Source organism: Artemia sp. Qi Xiang Cuo, chromosome 12 (genome assembly GCF_049724085.1).
Source record: "Artemia sp. Qi Xiang Cuo chromosome 12, ASM4972408v1, whole genome shotgun sequence".
Taxonomy (NCBI): Eukaryota; Metazoa; Arthropoda; class Branchiopoda; order Anostraca; family Artemiidae; genus Artemia; species Artemia sp. Qi Xiang Cuo.
This window is the reverse complement of record NC_142805.1, coordinates 20134234-20148349: the sequence shown is the minus strand read 5'-3', so window position 1 is coordinate 20148349 and position 14116 is coordinate 20134234. Positions and strand designations below refer to the sequence as shown.

Genomic DNA, 14116 nt, shown 5'->3' with positions numbered 1-14116 from the left:
TGTTTATTTAGCCATTACTACTTACTCCTTTTTACTAGGAAAAGGAATTATAATAGTTCACAGGGTTGAAATAGAAAATTATATATATTGCAAATGGAAGTTTGTTACGGAAATAGATTCATCTTTGTGATATAGTAATAAAAAATAAACCATCGGTCCATTTTTATTATTTTTTTTTAAAAACAAACGTAAAAAAAAATCACAAAATTTATTTTCGAAAGATAAATCAAGTACGATTTCTATTATGAAGAATGTCATTCCTACCAATTTTTAAAACCATTGAAATAATTTTACTAATTAGAAAGTAGCTAGCTAGTAGATGCTATAAATAGCAACTTATTTTATCGATAATAATTTAATCTACTGTCTAATATAAATGTATAAATAGGGTAGCCCTATCAAGTCATTACTCCTTCTTTGGCAAAGAACTTGGAGTACTTCAGGAGGTAAACCAAGGAAATTATGTATATTGTACCAGCATGTTTGTTACAGAAAGAATTTACTCTAGTAATGAGTTCTGATATATATGATATATAATATTCTGATAAAGTGATATATATATATATATATATATATATATATATATATATATATATATATATATATATATATATATATATTATGTATATATATATATATATATATATATATATATATATATATATATATATATATATATATATATATATATATATATATATATATATATATATATATATATATATATATATATAATATAAGTTCACAGTACTAAATTCAGAGAATTTATTGAAAAACAAATTTTAGAATTTCGAAAGCGTGTTAGATGACAGAATTCATAATTAACTGACCCGTTAGTTAAATTTCCAGAAAATCTGAATGATTTGATAAGAATGAATTGAAACAAAATGGACGAATAATCTTATCCACCGATTTAGTATAAAAATCAGACGAAAAAAACTCAATTGCTCATTCTTAGTCAAAACTCCCCTTATTACGCGAATGAGGCAACGCAACTGATTTAATCACAAAATTTATAGAGGTAGCCAAAAAAGATTGAGGAATGATTGTACTGATTTTAATCTTATGAATCACATAAATCAAAATACCTTTTGAAACAAAGGACAAAAAAGCAACATTCAATTATAATACCATAAAAAACAAGCTAAGTAAAAACAAAACTATTAGACTCGACCCACACAGTTAGTCTCTTTTAAGTCACTTTTAACCATTTTGCTGTCTAAATAATATCCATTAAGTCCACAAAATAGGATGTCAAAGATGTCCAAAGCTCCAAGCTACTCATGTGATTCCTGAAAAAAAAAAAAATTACTGGTAGTACAATGAGAAGCATAAACCTTAAAGTTTTGTTGTCCTTTTTGTAATTTTACTGTGCTTTTTGTTAATGATGACAATAAATCAATGATAATAATCCTCTATGGCCGAGTTCTTATGGAAATGTACCAGAACACAGAACATTGTCCAGATTCTCTATTGTCCAGAGTCTCCCACCACTATCTTACGTGTTTCTAGATGTTTCTGATCCTTTTTCAATCCCCGATATTTCTCCACATGATGTCGTAAACAAAATTGAAAAACTAAAACGATCAAGCATTTGCCCGTTAGATATTCCTGTTCCTCTTATTAAAGCTTTCAGTGATTAACTTTCTAAGCCCCTATCCACCCTGTTTAATAAAATTACCGAATCTGGACAGTTCCCTCAATACTGGAAACAAGGCTTTACTACTCCAATAAAAAAAAATGGGAAACCTGGCTTTGATGGAATTCATCCTATTACCCTCACCAGTGTAACCAACACCTCTTAACAAAATGTACCACAAATTGCATGAAAAATGTACCAAACACAAAAAAATTGTACCATATCCCAAATTTTTTCCATATCAGAGGCTAAAATACAAATCAGGGGCTAAAATCGCATTTTAACCTTGTATTCTTACAGTATATTGCCGAAAAGCAGTTGCTGAGAGCTGATTTTCCATTTAATAGTTTGTATAAAATCCCCCTTTTCCCTTTTATGAAGATCTCGATAGAGGGTAGGATCGTTCCTGTAGCCCTCCCTAATATAAGCTACCGCCTACAAACAATACAGGAAAAAATTCTTTTTAAATTGAGACTGATTAAAGAAATGACTTTAGAGGTTACGGTCTGGTCTAACACGTACTGGAGATTTTAATGTTGAAACAATATTTTTCACCAAAATGCCTTTAAAAGATACTCCACTCACCTTGTAAGGTCGAGTTTGATATATCCCCACAAATGGTACAATAGAGACCATGTCTTTCACTATTTTCTAAATCACTTTAAATCATCTTTTATTTTTAAAACTGACACTGGCTTTATAAACTTTGAGTTATATGAGGTTTCAACTTATTTATACTAAAAAAGATATACATAAAACAATATTAAAAACACGACATTAAACATCACTATCTGAGTCAGAAGCCATGGCGGCACTTACAGTTGCAGATTTTCTGTACTCTTTTCCAGTCGTTAAAAGTACCTAAAGATTTTAGGAAAACCTTAATTAAGCCACTTTATAAGAAAGGGGATATAAGTGAGTGCAGTAATTATTGAGGCATTAGTCTGGTCGGTGTAGGTAGTGAATTACTAAGTAATATGATACTTTTGAGACTGAGAGATACCGTAGACAAAGTTTTAAGAGGAGAACAGTGCGGTCTCAGAAAAGTTAGAGAATGTGGTCGACCAAATTTTCACTTTTAGGCTAATAACTGAGAAGTGCCTGAGTTTTCAAACACCTTTGGTCCTCAGTTTTATAGATTATGAGCAAGCAATCGATTCTGTTGAAAGAAGAGCTTTAGTAAAGGTTTTATCCTTGTATGGTATACCAGACAAAAACATTAAAGTGATGAGTGCTGTGTACGAGAATAACACTGCTGCGGTTAAGGTAGGCAATGAGGTTAGTAGCTGGTTTTGTTACAAATAAGGAGTTAAGCCGAGTTGTGTTCTATCCCCCTTTATATAGATTATTTTGATATACTTTGTCTTAAGGAGCTCAGGAAAGGCAATGGGAGATCACGGAATCAAATGGGGAGGAAAAAAACTCCTGGACTTTCCATATCCTGGAGACATTTTGAATTTAAGTTTTGAAATTTTTTCGATGCTCTTGAAAAGAGTTTATCTGTAAAACAATGCATTTTATTCTCTGTTTTTTGAACATGAGTTTTTTTTACGATTTAGCCAACAGGCTTCAATAAAAACCTCACACTGTCTTTTTGTCATCAATGCTGGTCTTCAAAATTCAGAAATTTCACAAATACAAGTACCAAAGAAGAACTTCGCTGGTCATGAGATAAAATTGTTTTTTTAATTACATTATCAAACAGTTGGTGGTAACGAACTAAAATTAAGGAGCGAATCGGCTCAAAAGCAACTGAATCTCTAAAAAACGGGATTTTTATACCAATATATATATATATATATATATATATATATATATATATATATATATATATATATATATATATATATATATATATATATATATATATATATATATATATATTTCTATCAGCGAAGATGTGGATTTTTTTTTTGCCAGAATAAAGATCACAGATGCGTGTTTATTATTATTTTTTTTTCCCAGGGGTGATCGTATCGATCCAGTGATCCTAGAATATCAAGAAAGGGCTCAGTCAAACGAAAATTAAAACTTCTAATGCCCTTTTTAAGTAACCAAAAATTAAAGGGCAGCTAGGCCCCTCTCACACACCTTTTTCTCAAAATCGTCCGATCAAAATTTTTAGATTGGCATTTTTTTCATCATAGTTAAAAGCCCGAATAAAATTACGTTCGGGCATAACACGGCCCCCCACAGCCCCAGGGGATAAATCTAGGTTATAAATTTTCCCATTGTTTGGGCATAGTGTTTGTTATTGAGATGTATGCATACATTATTGGGTGGGGGAGGACATATTTTCTTCTGGGAGGTTTTCCACGGGGAGGAAATTTCCCAGGGAGTGAAATTTTCAAGCGATATTATGCACTGGGGGAATTTGCCAGAATTCTTATACAAAGTTATTTTTATATCTTGCTTTCTCTTTTCCGTCTCAATTTTACGCGCGGAGTGGTTAAGAGTAATTGTTCGGGGTAAATTTTCACCGGGATCGAATTTTCTAGAGGATATTTCCGTGTTGAGCGGGTTTCTCCGTGGAGGTGGGGCCAGATTTCCTGGCATTATTTAAAAACGATCAGAAACAAAAAAAAAAGTATTTTCAACTGAAAGTAAGGAGCAACATCAAAACTTAAAAAAGACAGAAATTATAAGGTATATAAAGGGGGTTACCCCCTCCTCAGCACCTCGCTCTTTACACTAAAATTAGAATTTTGTCCTAATTCCGTAAGAATGACTTCCGAAAGACAGGGGTCGTTTAATTAGAACAATAGGCTAAGACGTTTTTTTAAGAGCACTAAAAACTTGAGCGTAAAGAGCAGGGTGTTGAGGAGGGGGCAACCCCCTTTATATACGTAATAATTTATGTTAGTTTTAAGTTTTAAACAAGTAAAATTAATCATTTTAACACGTTTTCTTCTCAATAGCCTCAATTTTAGGCTAATATTATATATATTATATATATATATATATATATATATATATATATATATATATATATATATATATATATATATATATATATATATATATATATATATATATATATATATATATATATATATATATATATATATATATATATATATATATATATATATATATATTTATATGGTACTTATGCATTAGATGGTGACATCTATATACTACTAAAGAAGTTTGGTTAATGCTAATGAAATAGGATTAATATATAATAGTCTATAAACAAATTTGGACTATATATTTGCACATAAGGGGGGGGGGGGTAAAGCATAGCTTATATTAAATGCGTAACCTAACCTAACCTAAGTACCGCCCCCCCCCCGAAAACCACAAAAACAACAGTTTAAATATCATAAACGCAATGAAAACCACGCTTTACATTGCATTTCTCTATAGCGGTCTCTTGCAGTTAACCCTTCTGGCGTTTTTTTTGTGACTGGTGTCCTTGCAAAATATATTATGTCATATATAACAATATATGTACTCCTTCGCTATACCTACTCTTTTATATATGTCTAACTGTAGACGCGACGAAAAACCCATTTCTACGGGATGATTCAAGACACCGCTGTAGAGAAATACAATATATAGCGTGGTTTTAAATGCGTATTAGATATTTAATGTGTTGTTTTTGGGGTTCGGGTGGGGGAGGGGAAGGTCCCGTGGTTAGGTTAATTATTTAATATATGCTATTCTTTTCCCAACAACCCCCCCCCCCTTAATGTGCAAATATATAGCCGAAATTTGTCTCTAAACTATTATATATTCATCCTATTTTATTTCATTAGCATTAACCAAACTAGCAGTATATAAAAGGGTAGGTATAACGAAGGAGTACTACAATATATATACATATATATATATATATATATATATATATATATATATATATATATATATATATATATATATATATATATATATATGCATGCAGTTGAGCTATATCGCCTTATATAAAATTTCTTTTACTTTTAATTTCTCTCAGGAGGCTCGTTTTTCCTTAATAAAAATTTTCAAACTGAGGAGATCCACCTTGGGTGGTTGGCTTTTGTTTTTATTCCACTAGATACCCAACCATCACGAATCCAAGTCTCATTATAGCTTCATTTTCAATCGGTAGGACTTGCTGTTGATACACAGAAAGATTTTTCTGTCGACCTTTGGATACCGGAAGCGAAGTGTCAATGTACGAAAAAGAAAAATAGGTGACTGCTTGACTGTCCTTTATTTTGACTATGCGGAGCAGATCAGGGTGAAATAAAATATTTGTAGATCAAAAAATACAGACAAAAGTACAAAAATGCTGAATTGTACCACATTGTACCATAATTTTATAAAATGTACCATATTTTATGGGATTGTACTAAATGGTACAATGTTACCACGTTTGGTATCACTGACCCTCAAAATTGTATGATAGTTTTCTCGCAGACTGGCTTAAGATGAGAGTCCTCCCCCTCATTGATCTTAGACAGTTTGGTAATCTAAAATCCACGTCAACCTCTCATTACCTGATCCATCTTGTCGATACCATTGGTAAATTATATGAAATACCTAACGCTTGGATTAAGCTGATTTCTATTGATCTTCAAAAAGCTTACGATTTGATTAACCTCAATTTACTTACAGATAAACTTATAAACGAATTCTACATTGAAACTTTCCTGGTTAAGCTCGTTGCTTCTTTTCTCTCTAATAGATCTCAAGCAGTTAAATATTTAAATTGTTTCTCAAATCATCTCCCCATGTTTAATGGAATTCCTCAGGGGACTATTCTAGGCCCTCTACTTTTTTCTCTTATGATTAACACCCTTTCAATCCTTTATGACAATAGGTAGAAATTTGTTGATGACTTGACAGTTTTAGAGATGGCATAAAAACACTTGCAGCCCAATGGGCATACTCCAAGATATGGCCTGTGAGGCCTCTTAGATTAACATGACAGTTAGCCCTTCTAGATCCGCAATAGTCTCAGTAAGTTTCCTTAAATCCCCTCCCCTTTTTCTTGCTCCTATTCCTCCTGAAACCTCTGTCACATCTCTCAAACTCCTTGGTGTTACAATTTCTTCCAATTTGAAATGGAATGCCCATATAAATAATATCCTACGACAAGCAAACTCCTCGCTTTCCCACCTTAAACTTTTAAATAAATTTAGTTGCCCCCAATTACATTTACTACAAGTATACATTTCTTTTGTGCATCCCATATTAGAATATACTTGTCCTGTGGGGCACCCTGGCCTCTCAAATGAAGCAACACAAAAGAGATGTCCAAAAGAGAGCTCTAGTAATTATTTTTAAAGAGGGCAAAGTTTTTAATGTGCATTTTATTTAATTTTTTTAGTTTTATCAGTTTTTATCTTTTCAACTAGTTGTCATTTTGCAGTTTTTAACATAACTGATAAAGGAATGATATATTATTCCGATATATTTGTAGTTTTTTTTGTATTATTTGCTAATTTTTTAGTTGTGCTTTTGTAATCATAATCTAGTTTTTATGTTTTTCATGGATTTCGGAATTAGAATTCGGCCCGTCAGGGCTTGAGATAGTAGTTTTTTTCGAAACATCTATTTACCTGTGCTCAAGATTCGTAGTCCAAGGGGCTACATTCCTTAGCGGTAGCCTTTGCACATATGGCTTTAAATTTTTTCGTAGCATCAGCCGTTGGTCTAGCTGTAAGAGTCGTGTAATCTTCTTTAGGATAACCAAATTGCACTTCTTTTGGAATATACAGTAAATTTTACCTAAATTACAAAAGAGTAATAAGTTATTAACAGAAAAAAAAAACTAATGAAAAAAGTGAGGATAAAAATTTGATAGCCCAGCAGGACATTGCTGAAGGTGAAGCTACGATTAGTTTCATGCGCAAGAAAAGCGAAAGGTTTGTCATCCCTGAGGCAGAAGATGATGCAAGTGTCGATGATAATGATATTCTCCAATGTCTCCCAAAACCTTTTTCTTGTGAAGGAAAGGAATCAGTAGAGTGCCTCAAAGCTGTAGCTTCGAATTTGATTTCTCACCATACGATATGGCTTAATCAGGCAATCTTATGATTTTAATAATTTTTTACAACTGCATTCGAAGTAAAAAAAAAAAAAAAAAAAATGTGTTATAGACGAATTTACTGTTTGTACAGGACCACCGGTAGATTTTTGTTTGTTTTTTAAGTTGTCCGGTTCAAGCCCCAGCCTATACGATACAACCCTAATAGGTGGGGTTGGTTCGGACACTTTGGCCAAAATTATAAATGCAGTTTTTGAGAAAATTCAACTAATAATAAATCTGGAAAAAATTTCAAGAGTTCCTTATTGTGAGAGGTATCTACAGAAAATCAAATTTTGGTTTTCCATTCATAAACAAATGATGTTTGTGATCGCTCAATTTCGTCCGATACAACACGCCCGATGCCAAGAATTGGCCCCCCTTCAATGAATATTAAGCTTATCATTTTCGCTCGTATCCATACCTACTTCAATCCTTATATAAGTTGCTAAGCCACAGGGAAGCTCTAAAAGCAACGTAACAGAAAAAAAAGCAGCAGAAGTATGTTAAACTTACGGTTTGTTTTCTCGAGTACCTGACACTTCAAAAAAATTTTTTTTTCAGCGTCACCTAGAACAGCACTATATGGGGTGCCATCCTTAGCTACGTAGACATCAGCTTCGTTGACCAATTTTGATTCCGGATCAACTACTCGTCCTCCCTGTAGCTGACGAAAAACGATCTTTGCTGAAAACAAACGGTAGAGTTTTCTTAGTTAGAATAATCATTGAGCTTTTCTAGCCTCTGTTTTTTTTTTTTTTTTTTTTTTTTTTTTTTTTTTACTTTATCTACAGAACCTGTTAGACCAGTATCATCATATTACATAATGCATTTCCTACTAAATCAAGAAAGTTCCTCTAGAAACAACGCTTGCATTTTTATCCCCTTTGCTAATTTTTTTTATCAAAAACAACAATAATTTTTTTTCTTCTTAAAATTTGGATACTACAATTATTCGATGTGAAAAAAAGAACAATCTAGATAGGTTATGACTTCAGGGAACTTTTGGGCCTTAATTGCAGATAAGTATTTTTAAATGGTTGACGTCACCAATATCCAGACGTCCAATACCCTTATGGATTTAGATGGATAGATAAATATTTATTGGCAAAAAGATTATCACAAACCCTAGTGGGCCAAATTTGCATTTTTTGGTAAAAAAAAAACAATAACAAAGTAATACAATAACAACATAACCACTGTAACGAAACACAACAGGTAACAGTCAGAAAACACAAAATACAAAAGTCAGTAATATAGGTCATAATTATAAATACTTTATAGGTTATAATATGAAAAAATAAAAAGAATAACAAAATAAAATAACCAAATTTTCAAAAATTAAAAAATAATATACACAAAACAATTTATATTTTTGGCAAACTAAGAGGTCGTGATGTTGGTTGATTGTATTTGTAAAAAAGAGAATAAAAGTTTTTTATAACGTAGGCTAAGGTAGAAAAGGGTATGGAAGAAAGGACAGAGATGGGTTGGGATACTATACGGGGTTGCGATTTCTTAAGGGTGAGTGAAGGCTAGGAAAGAGGTTTTCAGTAAGAGGGTTTATTTGTGCTGAACGCCAAAAACGGAGGCATAAATTTTTTCTTCTGGAATCGAGGGTATCAAGTTTAGAAGTTTTAAGGAGGTAGAAATATGGGACCTTGCCTTCTTTATGAATAATCCTCTGGGCTCTTTTTTGAATATTTTGAATTTTTTTGGTTGCTTCAACTGAGAGGCCAGACAGGACAAGCGTGCTCGACCAAAGGACGTACAAAAGAAATATATACTCTAAGAACCTGAGATGGGAGGCAGTTAAATTTATTGAGAAGTTTCAGAAGAGAAAGTGACAAGTTTGCTTGACGGAGGATATTATTTATATGGGTGACGCACTTCAAATAAGAAGATACTGAAACACCTATGAGTTTAAAGGAAGTAGCTGAAACCTCAGGAGGAATAGGATGAAGGAAAAGAGGAGGGGGCTCGAAGAAAAAAAAATCGAATTTTGTATTTTTTGTCAGAAGAAAGATAACGGATGCGTGTTTATTTGTTTGTTTTTTTCCTCAGGGGTAATCGTATCGATCCAGTAGTCCTAGAATATCGTAAGAGGGCTCATTTGAACGGAAATCAAAAGTTCTAGTGCCCTTTTTAAGTGACCAGAAAAACTGGAGGGAACTTGGCCCCTTCCCACGCTCATTTTTTTTCAAAAGTCACCCAATAAAAATTTTGGGATAGCCATTTTGTTCAGCATATTCGAAAATATAGTAAATATGTCTTCGAAAATAACTTAATCCCCCACAGTTCCCGGTGGAAAGGACTGGAAGCTATGAACTTTGCCCATTGTTTACATATAATATTGGTTAATGGAAAGTATAAAGACGTTTCAGGAGGGATTTTTTCCTGATGGGGGAGTGTTAGAGGAGGGGGTTACGGGGGAGGATCCTTCCATGGAGGATGTTTCCTTGGGGGAAGGGACATTTCAATGAAAGGGGCGCCTGATTTCCAGCAAAACGATCAGAAATTAAATTAAAAAAAAACTAGTTTTTTCAACTAAAAGTAAAGAGCAACATTAAAATTTAAAACGAACAGAAATTATTCCGTATATGAAAGGGGCTGTCCCCACCTCAAGGCCTCGCTCTTTACGCTAAAGTTTTTTATTGTTTTAAAAAACAAAGTTGTGAGACACAGTCAAACTTAAGCGTAAAGAGCGAGGCGTTGAGGAGGGGACAGCCCCTTTCATATACGGAATAATTTCTGTTCGTTTTAAGTTTTAATGTCGCTCCTTACTTTCAGTTAAAAAAAAACTCTATGGATATACACTTCAATGACCTCCACCTGACAGTTTTTAGTCATAAAATGTTTTATTCTTCATGATCAGCCCCTGTTCACTCCCTGTTCAAGCACCCCATCCGTCTGAGTGAACTTTGATTGAGCAATTCTGAAGTCAAGTCTTTGATCTCCAATTTTTTGCTAAAGTGATTGATTGATTCGCAGGTATATTCCCTAAAACAGTTCAAGCCCTCCCCCTTAAAAATCGACTACTTTAATTTTATACTTTACTTTGATCTGCCCAACCAAATATATAGATAAGAAAATGTTGCATTCAAGCTTTTCATCATTTGTAAAAAAAACTTACTTATTGTTCTAATCAAACGACCCTTGTGTTTCAGGAGTCGTTTTTAAAGAATTGGGACAAAATTGGAACTTAAGCGTAGTTCCAACCCGGACAATTGTCCATAACACCTTCACGTGTGAAACTGAGCAAGTAAAGAGAAAGAAAGACATGAAGAGAAATTGCGTATAGGAATTCTGGCAAATTCCCCCAGTATACAATTTCCCTTGAAAAGTTCAACCCGTAGAGAATTCCCTCTCCATAGAAAATGCTCCCCGTATGAAGTCCCCCAGTAAAAGATCCGTCCTCCCCTCCTCATTCATGAAATGTATGCACATTTCCCAATAACAAATACTATATGTAATCAATGGGCAAGTTTTATAACTTAAAGACCTTTCCCCAGGGGGCTCTGGGTTCATTTTATCTCCAAAAACATAGTTGTTTGGCCTTTCAACTATGCTGAATAAAATATCTATCTCGGGATTTTGATTGGACGATTTTGGGGAAAAAGTGGCATGGGAGGAGGCCTGGTTACCCTCTAATTTTCTTCGTCACTTAAAAAGGGTGGTAGAACTCACAATTTCCGTTGAATGAACCCTTTTCCGATCTTCTAGGCCCACTGGGTAGATAAGATAACCCCAAAGGGAAAAAAAAAAGAAAAAAAAAAAGAAAAAATCAAATAAACACAAATCCGTGATGTTTCTTCTGGCAAAAAGTGCAGAATTCCACATTTTTGCAGATAGAAGCTTGAAACCTCTACAGTATGGGTTCTCTGATACGCAGAATCTAATTAAAATTCTTTAATAGGTTAATTCAGATTTTTATTAAATTAAATAAGATTCTATGAATTTTCGGGGGCGTTTTCTCCATTTTTTCGAAAATCAGGAAAATTTACCCAGGATCGTAACTTTTGAAGGATAAGACTAACCTGATATATTTAAAATAAGCATAAAACTCCAATTCTATTGATATATCCATTGATATCAAAATACAGTTATTTTTAAAATCTGGTTACCATTGAGTAGGGTCGCTTCTTGCTTACCGTTCGTCAATACGAAATGTGTGATAATAGAACAATAAAAACAATAGGTAACTAATGAAATAAACTTACATTTCTTTTCCACTTTTTTTTTCTTCTTCTAATAACTGTAATTTCATCTTTACTTTTGAGGTGTCCCAAGTTGTGATGTTCTTATCCTCCAGAAGTACATTAATATTTTCTGCCTCCGGTAACGAATCCAAAAAATCTTCCTTTAGCACATAAACCCCTCGACTTTTAGCTCTGTCGAGCACCTTATCTCCTTCGTTGAGCTTTTCTGCGATAAAAATATTCATTAATTACTATTATTACTACATTATTCTAGGGGGCTTACCAAATTTTTAGCAAATTTCTCGGCAATTATATTTTTTTTTATTGAACCTTTCTGCCCATATGCCTGGTAAGTATATTTAACTACACCCCGGCGCCACGCCAATGAGGGAATACCAGCGGCGGCGGGACCAAAAGCAGCGCACCACGCCACTGGTAAGACGTCGGCAGCGCGCCGCCGGCGCGATCAATGTTGACCGCAAACATTAATGTTTTCATCAGTCTTTCTCAAATCACAGCTTAAATTTGCAACAGATTTGAGCCTATTCATGGGTTCAAAAATTCACAAGTTGCTGGCTGGAAACTGGTCTTCTTCGTTATTCATCAAGAGAAATATAAATCTGGTAGAAACGAAATGGCTGTGGCGTATCAGAACCCTTGCATAATACGAGTAGTTGAAGCATCTATTAGCTATGTATTCTTAACATAAATAATTATAAAAATTAAATTTTTCATCATGCCCTTTGCCTATATCTGTTTTGTCACCTTTAAAAAAGTTGAAATGGGCAACTTCGATATTGATTTTTTTTTTTTTTTTTTTTTGATTCCTAAGAAGCCTTCTTGTATTAAAAACTGGTTTTTAATAACAATTTAAAAAACTTGCATTTTAAAGTTTTTTGGCTTCTTTATAGAAAATATGTCATGTAGGCTAAGGCTGAACTGCTGCTTTTTTATTGCTTTTGGCTGCTCTTTTGGATATTATTCATTTTCGCTTTTGGGGATTCATTCCAAATTAATTATAAACTGATAAATACCTAATATCAGTCAAATTATAAACTGCGTCTAAAAGGAGTAAATTTATCAAATTGAAAAATACATGATGAACACTTCAATTACAATGACGCAAAAAACACTTAATAGTTTATTCGCTATGAAGAGAAATGAAGTGCCAGCTATTTTTTTTAAGTAAAAAATGAAAAGCTCATCCGTTTTAAGTGCAATTAAATGAAATAATATGCAGACTGAAGTAGCTCCAGGAAGATGTTGAAATTTTCATCCTAGTTCGTCACTTTTAATCCAAGCAAAATGTTAGGACACTTAGAATCAGTTATTGAGTTTAAGCTTTGATTTCCAAATGCTCACAAGAATTACCAAATTTAAAAAAGTCGCAACAATAAATCACCTATGGTCAAAATACTCAAAGACTCCTCTTTGATCCCCACCCAGGCTCAAAGCTTCTGCTATGGTTATTTCCATGAAAATCTCCAAAGAGTTTCTTTTTAAAATAGCTTTCAAGCGCAGTTAGGGGTATTTAGACTTTTTTGCTTTTCTTCAAAGCTTTGAAAAAAGTGTTATAATATTCCAAATGTTACATTTGTGCATATTTTTGGTAATCATTTGATTACCAAAGATCGAATTTTCTAAACAACTGTAGATACGTAAGAGCGTTGCAACATCTAGTACCCTGAGGTCATAAGACTGTCAAAGACTCCTCCTTGAACCTCTCAAATTGAAAGTTTTTATTATGACCTGGGCTTTTAATGTAACTTGAGCACTGGACCAAGGGCGCTATTGTTACTCGAGCGCAACGTTAGGTGGGGATGTCGATATTGCTTTCGTCAAACTAATTTGTTTTAGTGTGAATCTGCCTGGTACTTATGAATGAATGTTTTCAAATTAAACCCGTTTCATCAATAAGAAAAAAAAACGGGTTGGACGCATATGTCCCTTTCCCTTTGGACGATAAAACCATGCAAGTGCTGTATCAAGCATAACTCACGAAAATCTTGTTAATTTTGTCAACTTTTCAACTTTTTGGCATCCCTGCTTTCAGTAAAAAAAAAAAACAAGGTACTATCACTTAAATATAATAACTCTCTATGCCCCCCCCCCGTTCTGGATATCATCATGATAGGATACCACCTTTGCTTTAAATAAAAAAATTTAACTTATTGGCACCCCTGATTTAAAAAAAATCGAGATATTATCATTTAAATATGATAGCTCAATACCCCCTCCCCCCCTCTTGTTACCACCTTGATA

At 33.3% G+C, this 14116-nt stretch overlaps 1 long non-coding RNA gene across 1 annotated transcript; it reads right to left on the bottom strand.

Moving 5' to 3' along the window:
• Positions 1–7485: 7485 nt before the first annotated feature.
• LOC148945877 (uncharacterized) lies at positions 7486–12734 on the bottom strand. Its single transcript, XR_016142518.1, has 2 exons — positions 11876–12734; positions 7486–8342 (listed from the first exon to the last, which is right to left on the bottom strand). It is a non-coding gene; the product is annotated as an uncharacterized LOC148945877 (long non-coding RNA).
• Positions 12735–14116: the final 1382 nt, after the last annotated feature.